Source organism: Piliocolobus tephrosceles, chromosome 13 (genome assembly GCF_002776525.5).
Source record: "Piliocolobus tephrosceles isolate RC106 chromosome 13, ASM277652v3, whole genome shotgun sequence".
NCBI classification, from domain to species: domain Eukaryota; kingdom Metazoa; phylum Chordata; class Mammalia; order Primates; family Cercopithecidae; genus Piliocolobus; species Piliocolobus tephrosceles.
Window position 1 is genome coordinate 64,151,778 of NC_045446.1, and position 7,702 is coordinate 64,159,479.

Here is a 7,702-nt window from a genome sequence, read left to right on the forward strand (position 1 = left end):
GCAATTAAAATGCAGGCCTAGAAATAGTTAATCCTTTTTTTACAGTTCCTAGCAAATAACCAGTTTCAGAGCCGCACAAGGCTGATTATCAATCTCGGTTTCAGGGATAGTCAAAAGCTAGCATCAAAAATATGAAGTTAGAACAATAGGTTCCTGTCCTAGCTCTTCTGCTGGACAGGATGACCTGGGGCCAGTCACTGTTCCACGTGGGCCTGTTTTCTCCTTTATAAAATGGGGACCAAGAACCTTGGCTTGATTCGGCTGAAGGGCCAGAATGAGAGCAGGGAGGTGTGAGAGTGCTCTGTGAACTGGAAAGAGCCACATCACTGTCATGGGGTGGGGATGGTAGTTATTTTTGTTAATGCCCCGGTGACTCCTGTCCCTAGACCACAGGGTTAGGAGGCAGCAAGAGATCTCTTCCTTGGACTGGACTCTTACCTGGCTTTGTAAGGTCTCACGGTGAGGCCTCCAATATCAAGCTTCTCTAAAGGTGTCCCGTTCTTCAAAGCTGCCAGTGGCTATCATGGCCCGATCCCCTTGGTTTTCCATAGAAAATGGGTGGGAGACAAAACACCTAATGGTCATACTATGTGTCCTGTGGGTGAGCAAAGGCAGAGAGTTTAGAAAGGGCCACCTGCCCCAAAACACACAAGCCCACCCAGTCCATGCCTTGGAGAGGGATGGAGAACAGAGCCCATCTCACCCAGGGACTGATTAAGTGCACACACTGGAACGGGGAAAAGCAGGGCAGAAAATGAACCTAGGTACACTCCCCACCCCCACTCCACCTGCTTAATATCACAAATTGGCTCTTGTCCAGGCTTCTGCTTTTGTAATACCCAGTACTCTAGATAAGCACCCCCTAGCACAGTCATCAGACTTTGGTGAGTGAGAGAGTTATGAGGGGGTCACGATGGGACAGAGAATCTCCGGGAATTGGCTAGGGTACAGGCTGGGCTGTGAGGAGGTTGGATGGGCTGGGAGCCGGCCCTGCAGGGGCCAGACTGAGCAGCTCAAAGCCCACTAGAAAAAGCCCCCAAGCCCTGGGAAAGGCAGTGCAGGAACACTGCCTGGAGCCGCCTGGTGAGAGAAAGGTCATTGTGGTCATCGCTGACAGTCCCCATCCAAGGCAGGGCGGGGCGTCGTGGTGGAAAGGAGGGATTGAAAGGTGGAGGATCAAACGACAGCCAACTGAACGGGAGAGGGAAAGAACAAAAGGGGGTAAGAAAAAGAGTAAGAGAAGATAAACAAAGAACCAAGGACATAAAGGATTTGTACAGGCCGGGCGCGGTGGCTCACGCCTAAAATTCTAGGACTTTGTGAGGCCGAGGCGGGCGGATCGCTTGAACTCAGGAGTTCCAGACCAGCCTGGGCAACAAAGCGAAAACCCCTCTCTACAAAACACAAAAATTAGCCAGGCGGGCGCCTGTAATCCCAGCTACTCAGTAGGCAGATCGCTTGAACCTGGGAGGTGGAGGCTGCAGTGAGCCGAGATCGCGCCACTGCACTCCAGCCTGGGAGACAGAGCGACAGCCTGTCTCAAACAAACAAACAAACAAACAAACAAACAAACAAACACAAAAAAAATAAAACCGAAAGAAAGAAAAGAGTACAAACTTGGGTGGGAGAGAAGGGAAATGGAAGAGCGGACAGCGCACGCAGAACAGGTGTACGGGGCGCAGAGGGTGCAGGGCTGGGGCCAGGCTCACCGAGCCTCAGGGAGAACACGAGAGTGCGTGCGGCTGCGTGTATCGGCTGGAGGAGGCCGCGTCGGGCGAGCCGGACCAAAGCGGACGGTCGATCTCAAGGCGCGAACAGCAGGGCTTTGCAGTGTGGCTCCGCGCGGGCGGTGGCTCGGCACAGGTCTCGGGGGCGGGGCCTGCGGGGCGGGGCGTGCCAGCTCGCACTTGGGTGAGGAGACGCTGGAGCCGCCGCCTTTCCGCGGGGAACGCCCAGCCTAAGGTTCTCTCCGTGACTTTCTCCACTCCCATTTCCGTGCGTCCCATCACCGCGTTTACTCTTTCGTTCCCCCAGATGGTCACTCCCTTGCCATTCCCCGCCTCTGCCTCACACTCTCTCGGGCCGCCAACCTCTTTGTGAGGATGGCAAGACTGACGGCCAGAAAGGAGTCTTGTCCAGTCACACACCTCTTGCCTCCCCGCCAGGACGGTTTCTAACAGCGTTCAGCGGGGTCGGGTCTAAGTGTACTTTCTCTTTTATGGGACCAGCCCCCAACGCTGGGCAAGCTACCCACCCTCCTGCCAGCGAGCGCGCGGCTGGCTCCTGCAGGGCGGGGCGGGGTCTCGCGACTGGCCTCGCTGTCGATTGGTTACAGCCGCCGCGTTGTCGAGGGAAGGAACCAGTCAGAGCTGCAGCAACAGGTGGCCCGGCAACCGGCAACTGCCGTTGGGCTCGGCTGGGGTTCGCGCCTTCTCCGGCGGTGGAGCGGCCTGGCCTTTAGGGACCAGGGACACTAAAGGCCCCGGCGGGGCGGGAGCACCCAGCGTGACCTCACGCTCCTATACACAGGCGAGCAAATGGGCTGGCCCCCAGCATGTGACAAGGCAAAGCCGGGCCCAGGCCTGCTGCTTGTCCAGCCCTGGGATGAGAAAAGGAGTCTCATCCCAGGACCGGGCCTGGTTCGCCTTTAATTGGCTGACTCGTCCTGTGGGGGTAACCGACGCGTGAACGGCCAACAATTGGGCCCGGTGGCCAGGACAAACACGTGCATTTAGGGAGTAGAAGAAGGCCAGTATTAACCTCCATTTTACGGTGAGGGAACGGAGTCCCAAAGGCGTTCAGTCATCTGCCTGATAGTCACACAGTGGCGAGCCCTGACTTACACCCTGGTCAGTTCGGCGCCATGTGTGTTTTCACCAGCAGAAGGGACTGCCAGGGAACAGCTGAGGGGACCAGAGCTGGGATGGGCCTGGATAATTACAGCGGAAAGAAAAACACGCCGAGCGCATGGTCCTGGCAGAAGCAGCGTGGAAACAGAAGTCAAGGCAGATTATTTCTGTCATGAGGAGATCTTGCCATGCAGGAAAAAAGAAAGAGAGAGAGAGAGGAAAGAAAGAGAGACAAGAAAGAAATAAAAGAGAGAAAGAGATCGAAAAAGAAAGAAAAGAAAGATTATTTGTGGTACTGTGGGTCTCCCTCTGCCAGGTTCTCTAGCTTTTGCGCTGAGCTCTGTCTGGCTGTGCATTCCGGAGAGGCTCGGCAAATTTGCCGTGAGATTGCTGACCGACAGCAGAACAGATACAAAGGCCTGCAGACCAAAAATTGTCCCCTTAGCTGTCCAAACAGGGAAGGATCTGGATTCCAGAAACTATATACTTATTATCCTTGGCAAAAGAGACTGTTAAAAGCGTGGAGTCTGAAAAAGGGAAGAGGAGATCAACAACATGTAGCATGAAGTCTTTAAGAAGTTATCTTTGGAAAAAAAGATGTGTTTAGGGTTTAAACTACTTTTATTATTTATTTATTTAACTTATTTTTTGAGACAGGGTCTCTTTTTGTTGCCCAGGCTGGAATGCAGGTGACTGGTTCTCTACTCACTGCAGTCTTGACCTCCTGGGACTAAGCAGTCCTACTTCTGCCTCCCTAGTAGCTGGGACCACAGAGATGAGCCGCTAAGCCTGGCTAATTTATTTATTCGTTGTTATTGACAGGTCTCCCTATGTTGTCCAGGCTACTCTTGAACTCCTGGTCTCAAGCAGTCCTCTGAACTCGGACTCTCACAGTACTGGAATTACAGGTGTGAGCCACTGTGCCTAGCCTCAAGAAATTCTCTTAAAATTCTTTTTGGGTGGGGGCAGATCTGAGCAATCCTATAGACATACAAATGCTGCACCCCTGGATTTTTAGCATCTTGCCCAAGTCATAAGATGTCCTGTGGACCAACCAGAGAATGTATGGGTACAGATAACTATATTTTGAAAACTTGTAGCCGGGTGAGGTGGCTCACGCCTACAATCCCAGCACTTCGGGAGGCTGAGGTGGGCAGATCACCTGAGGTCAGGAGTTGGAGACCAGCATGGCAAAGATGATGAAACCCTGTCTCTTCTAAAAATACAAAAATTAGCTGGGAGTGGTGGTGGGCGCCTGTAGTCCCAGCTACTTGGGAGGCTGAGGCAGGAGAATCACTTGAACCTAGGAGGCAGAGGTTGCAGTGAGCTGAGATTGCGATATTACACTCAAGCCTGGGCGACAGAGCAAAACTCTGTCTCAAAAACAAAACCAAAACAAAAAGAAAAGAGAACTTGTTTCACATCTATTTCATTGAATTGTGTGTACACGCACACACACACACGTTTATTTGTAAATATTTTGTATATGCCAATAACCAAATTGATAAGTTGCATATATTTTGTTGTATAATTTTAACATCATCCCAGGAAACAATTCACTGTGCTTACAGTTTTGGAACTTTTAAATCTTTAAATACAAACTGTATTTGAAACACTGAAAATGAAAAAAAGACGCAAGAATGAAAGAGAAAACCGAAAACATCAGGTACTTAAAACCAACATGAGAAAAACTTAAACATTTCCTTAGTCTCTGATAATTTCTGCTAAGAATATTGAGTAGATTTGGCTATATTAACTTTTCCTCCCCTCATCAAACAAGCATAAAATTATCTGACTGCATTTTTAAAAGGAAGTCAAATTTGATGACCATGCATTTTTAAAATTGACATGAAACTGAATTTCTTTAAACCCACTTAGCAGATGAGATGGGGGACGGTGGCTCACACCTGTAATCCCAGCAGTTTGGGAGGTTGAGACAGGTGGATCACTTGAGGCCAGGAGTTGAAGACCAGCCTGCCAACATGGTAAAACCCTGTCTATACAAAAAATACAAAAATTAGCTGGGCATGGTGGTGCATGCCTGTAGTCTCAGCTACTTGGGGGGCTGACATGGAGGATCACCTGAGCCTGGGAGGTTGAGGCTTCAGTGAGCCATGATTGTGCCACTATACTCCAGCCTGAGTGACAGGGTGACCCTGTCTCAAAAAAATAAACAAATAAAAAATACCTGTAATCCCAGCACTTTGGGAGACTGAAGCAGGTGGATCACAAGGTCAAGAGATAGAGACCATCCTGGCCAACATGGTGAAACCTCATCTCTACCAAAAATACAAAAATTAGCTGGGTGTGGTGGCATTTGCCTGTAGTCCCAGCTACTTGGGAGGCTGAAGCAGGAGAATCACTTGAACATGGGACATGGAGGTTGCAGTGAGCTGAGTTCATGCCGCTGCACTCCAGCCTGGTGACAGAGTGAGACTTCGTCTCAAAATAATTTTTAAAAGCCTCTTAGAAGATTAAATTGAATCATGTATTTGTTAATTTCCATGTCTATTTTGATGTTTCTTCTTCTTCTTGGTTTTGGTTTCTAAAAAAGGGGGGGTGGGGCAATGGCAACACAAAGCCAGATGGAATTACTTGACATGCTTGTCACGTAATTAACCATTGTACATGAATTTTCCTTGTTAAGTAACACATCCTGGTTTTTTTGTTTGTTTGTTTGTTTCTTTTTGAGACGAAGTCCTGCTCTGTCGCCAGGCTGGAGTGCAGTGGCGCGATCTTGGCTTACTGCAACCTCCACCTCCTTCAAGCAATTCTCCTGCCTCAGTCTCCCGAGTAGCTGGGACTACAGGTGCGCGCCAACATGCCCAGCTAATTTTTGTATTTTTAGTGGAGACGGGGTTTCACCATGTTGGCCAGGATGGTCTCTAGCTCTTGACCTTGTGATCCACCTGCCTCGGCCTCCCAAAGTGATGAGATTACAGGTGTGAGCCGCTGGGCCCGGCCCACATCCTGTATTTTAAAAGTTGAATTGAAAAACACCGAGTTAAAAGATGCATGTTTTTCCATTAAATGTGTGAATGAAATAAAGCTAAATTCAGAAAGCATGAACATAGCAGTAGTTCTCATTTTGCTCACAGTTCTAAAAATGCAGATTCTCCTCAACTTCTTAGAGCATGACAGGTCTTTAGCTAGCAATCTTTCCATGTTTATATAAGAAGCTAGAATTGATCATATGGTTTTACAGTGCTTTCCCTAAAATCCATTTGTTATTAGATTCTGTTTTTCTTATTATCTCTCAAAGGAAATCAAGCAGCAAATTACTCCCATATTTTAAGCTCTAAATTCAAGAACAACTAAATTCACTGCCAGCCATTACAAATATCCAGTTCTTAAGGTATACATCATTACAGTAGGCTCAGAGTGCTAATACATGAATAATAACTATAGTTAGTAAAACAATGCAAATGAAGATGAGTTTAAAGAGCCCTGATCAATGAAGTACTTTTCAGTTGAAAAATTGTAGAAGGACTGGGCGCAGTGGCTCACGCCTGTAATCCCAGCACTTTGGGAGGCCGAGAGGGGCAGATCACCTGAGGTCAGGAGTTCGAGATCAGCCTGGGCAACATGGTGAAATCCCGTCTCTACTAAAAATACAAAATTAGCGAGGTGTGGTGGCACATGCCTGTAATCCCAGCTGCCCAGGAGGCTGAGGCAGGAGAATTGCTTGAACCTGGGAGGCAGAGGATGCGGTGAGCCAAGATGGTGCCATTGCACTCCAGCAACAAGAGTAAATCTCCATCTCACCAAAAAAAAAAAAAAAAAAAAAAAAAAACCTTGTAGAAGGTGCCGGGCGCGGTAGCTCATGCCTGTAATCCCAGCACTTTGGGAGGCCGAGGCTGGCAGATCACGAGGTCAGGAGATCGAGACCATCTTGGCTAACACGGTGAAACCCCGTCTCCACTAAAAATACAAAAGAATTAGCTGGGCGTGGTGGCAGGCGCCTGTAGTCCCAGCTACTCAGGAGGCTGAGGCAGGAGAATGGCGTGAACCCGGGAGGCGGAGCTTGCAGTGAGCCGAGATCGCGCCACTGCACTCCAGCCTGGGCGACAGAGCAAGACTCCGTCTAAAAAAAAAAAAAATTGTAGAAGGTATATACTAAAAAGCAATAGTAATATATGATAATTCAATAATTATTGAAGGAATAAGTGAATGAATCAAACTAGAAATTATTTTGATGTATTAGTTTTCTTTTTATTTATTTATTTATTTTTGAGATAGAGTTGTGCTCTGTCGCTCAGCCTGGAGTGCAGTGGCAAGATCTCGGCTCACTGCAACCTCTGTCCCCTGGGGTTCAAGCGATTCCTGCCTCAGCCTTCCAAGTAGCTAGGATTACAGGCACGCACACCACACTGGGCTAATTTTTTGTATTTTTAGTAGAGATGGGGTTTCATCATGTTGGCCAGGTTGATCTAAAACTCCTACCCTCAGTAGATCCACCCACCTCGGCCTCCCAAAGTGCTGGGATTGGAGGTGTAAGCCACACTCCACCTAGTTCATTCGTTCTTTCTTTCTCTTTCTTTTCTTTTCTTTCTTTCTTTTTTTTTTTTTTTTTTTGAGACGGAGTCTTGCTCTGTCGCCCAGGCTGGAGTGCAGTGGCCGGATCTCAGCTCAATGCAAGCTCCGCCTCCCGGGTTCACGCCATTCTCCTGCCTCAGCCTCCCGAGTAGCTGGGACTACAGGTGCCCGCCACCTCGCCCGGCTAGATTTTTGTATTTTTTTAGTAGAGACGGGGTTTCACCGTGTTAGCCAGGATGGTCTTGATCTCCTGACCTCGTGATCCACCCGTCTCGGCCTTCCAAAGTGCTGGGATTACAGGCTTGAGCCACCGCGCC

At 48.8% G+C, this 7,702-nt stretch overlaps 1 protein-coding gene across 1 annotated transcript in view; it reads right to left on the reverse strand.

Moving 5' to 3' along the window:
• The window catches only part of UCP2 (uncoupling protein 2), an 8,598-nt gene extending 6,320 nt beyond the window's left edge, over positions 1-2,278 (reverse strand). The window contains exons 1-2 of the mRNA XM_023209434.1: positions 1,710-2,278; positions 439-595 (exon numbers count right to left, since the gene is read on the reverse strand). The gene's annotated coding sequence lies outside the window, so the exon portion shown is untranslated. The remainder of the gene's footprint in view (positions 1-438; positions 596-1,709) is intronic.
• Positions 2,279-7,702: the final 5,424 nt, after the last annotated feature.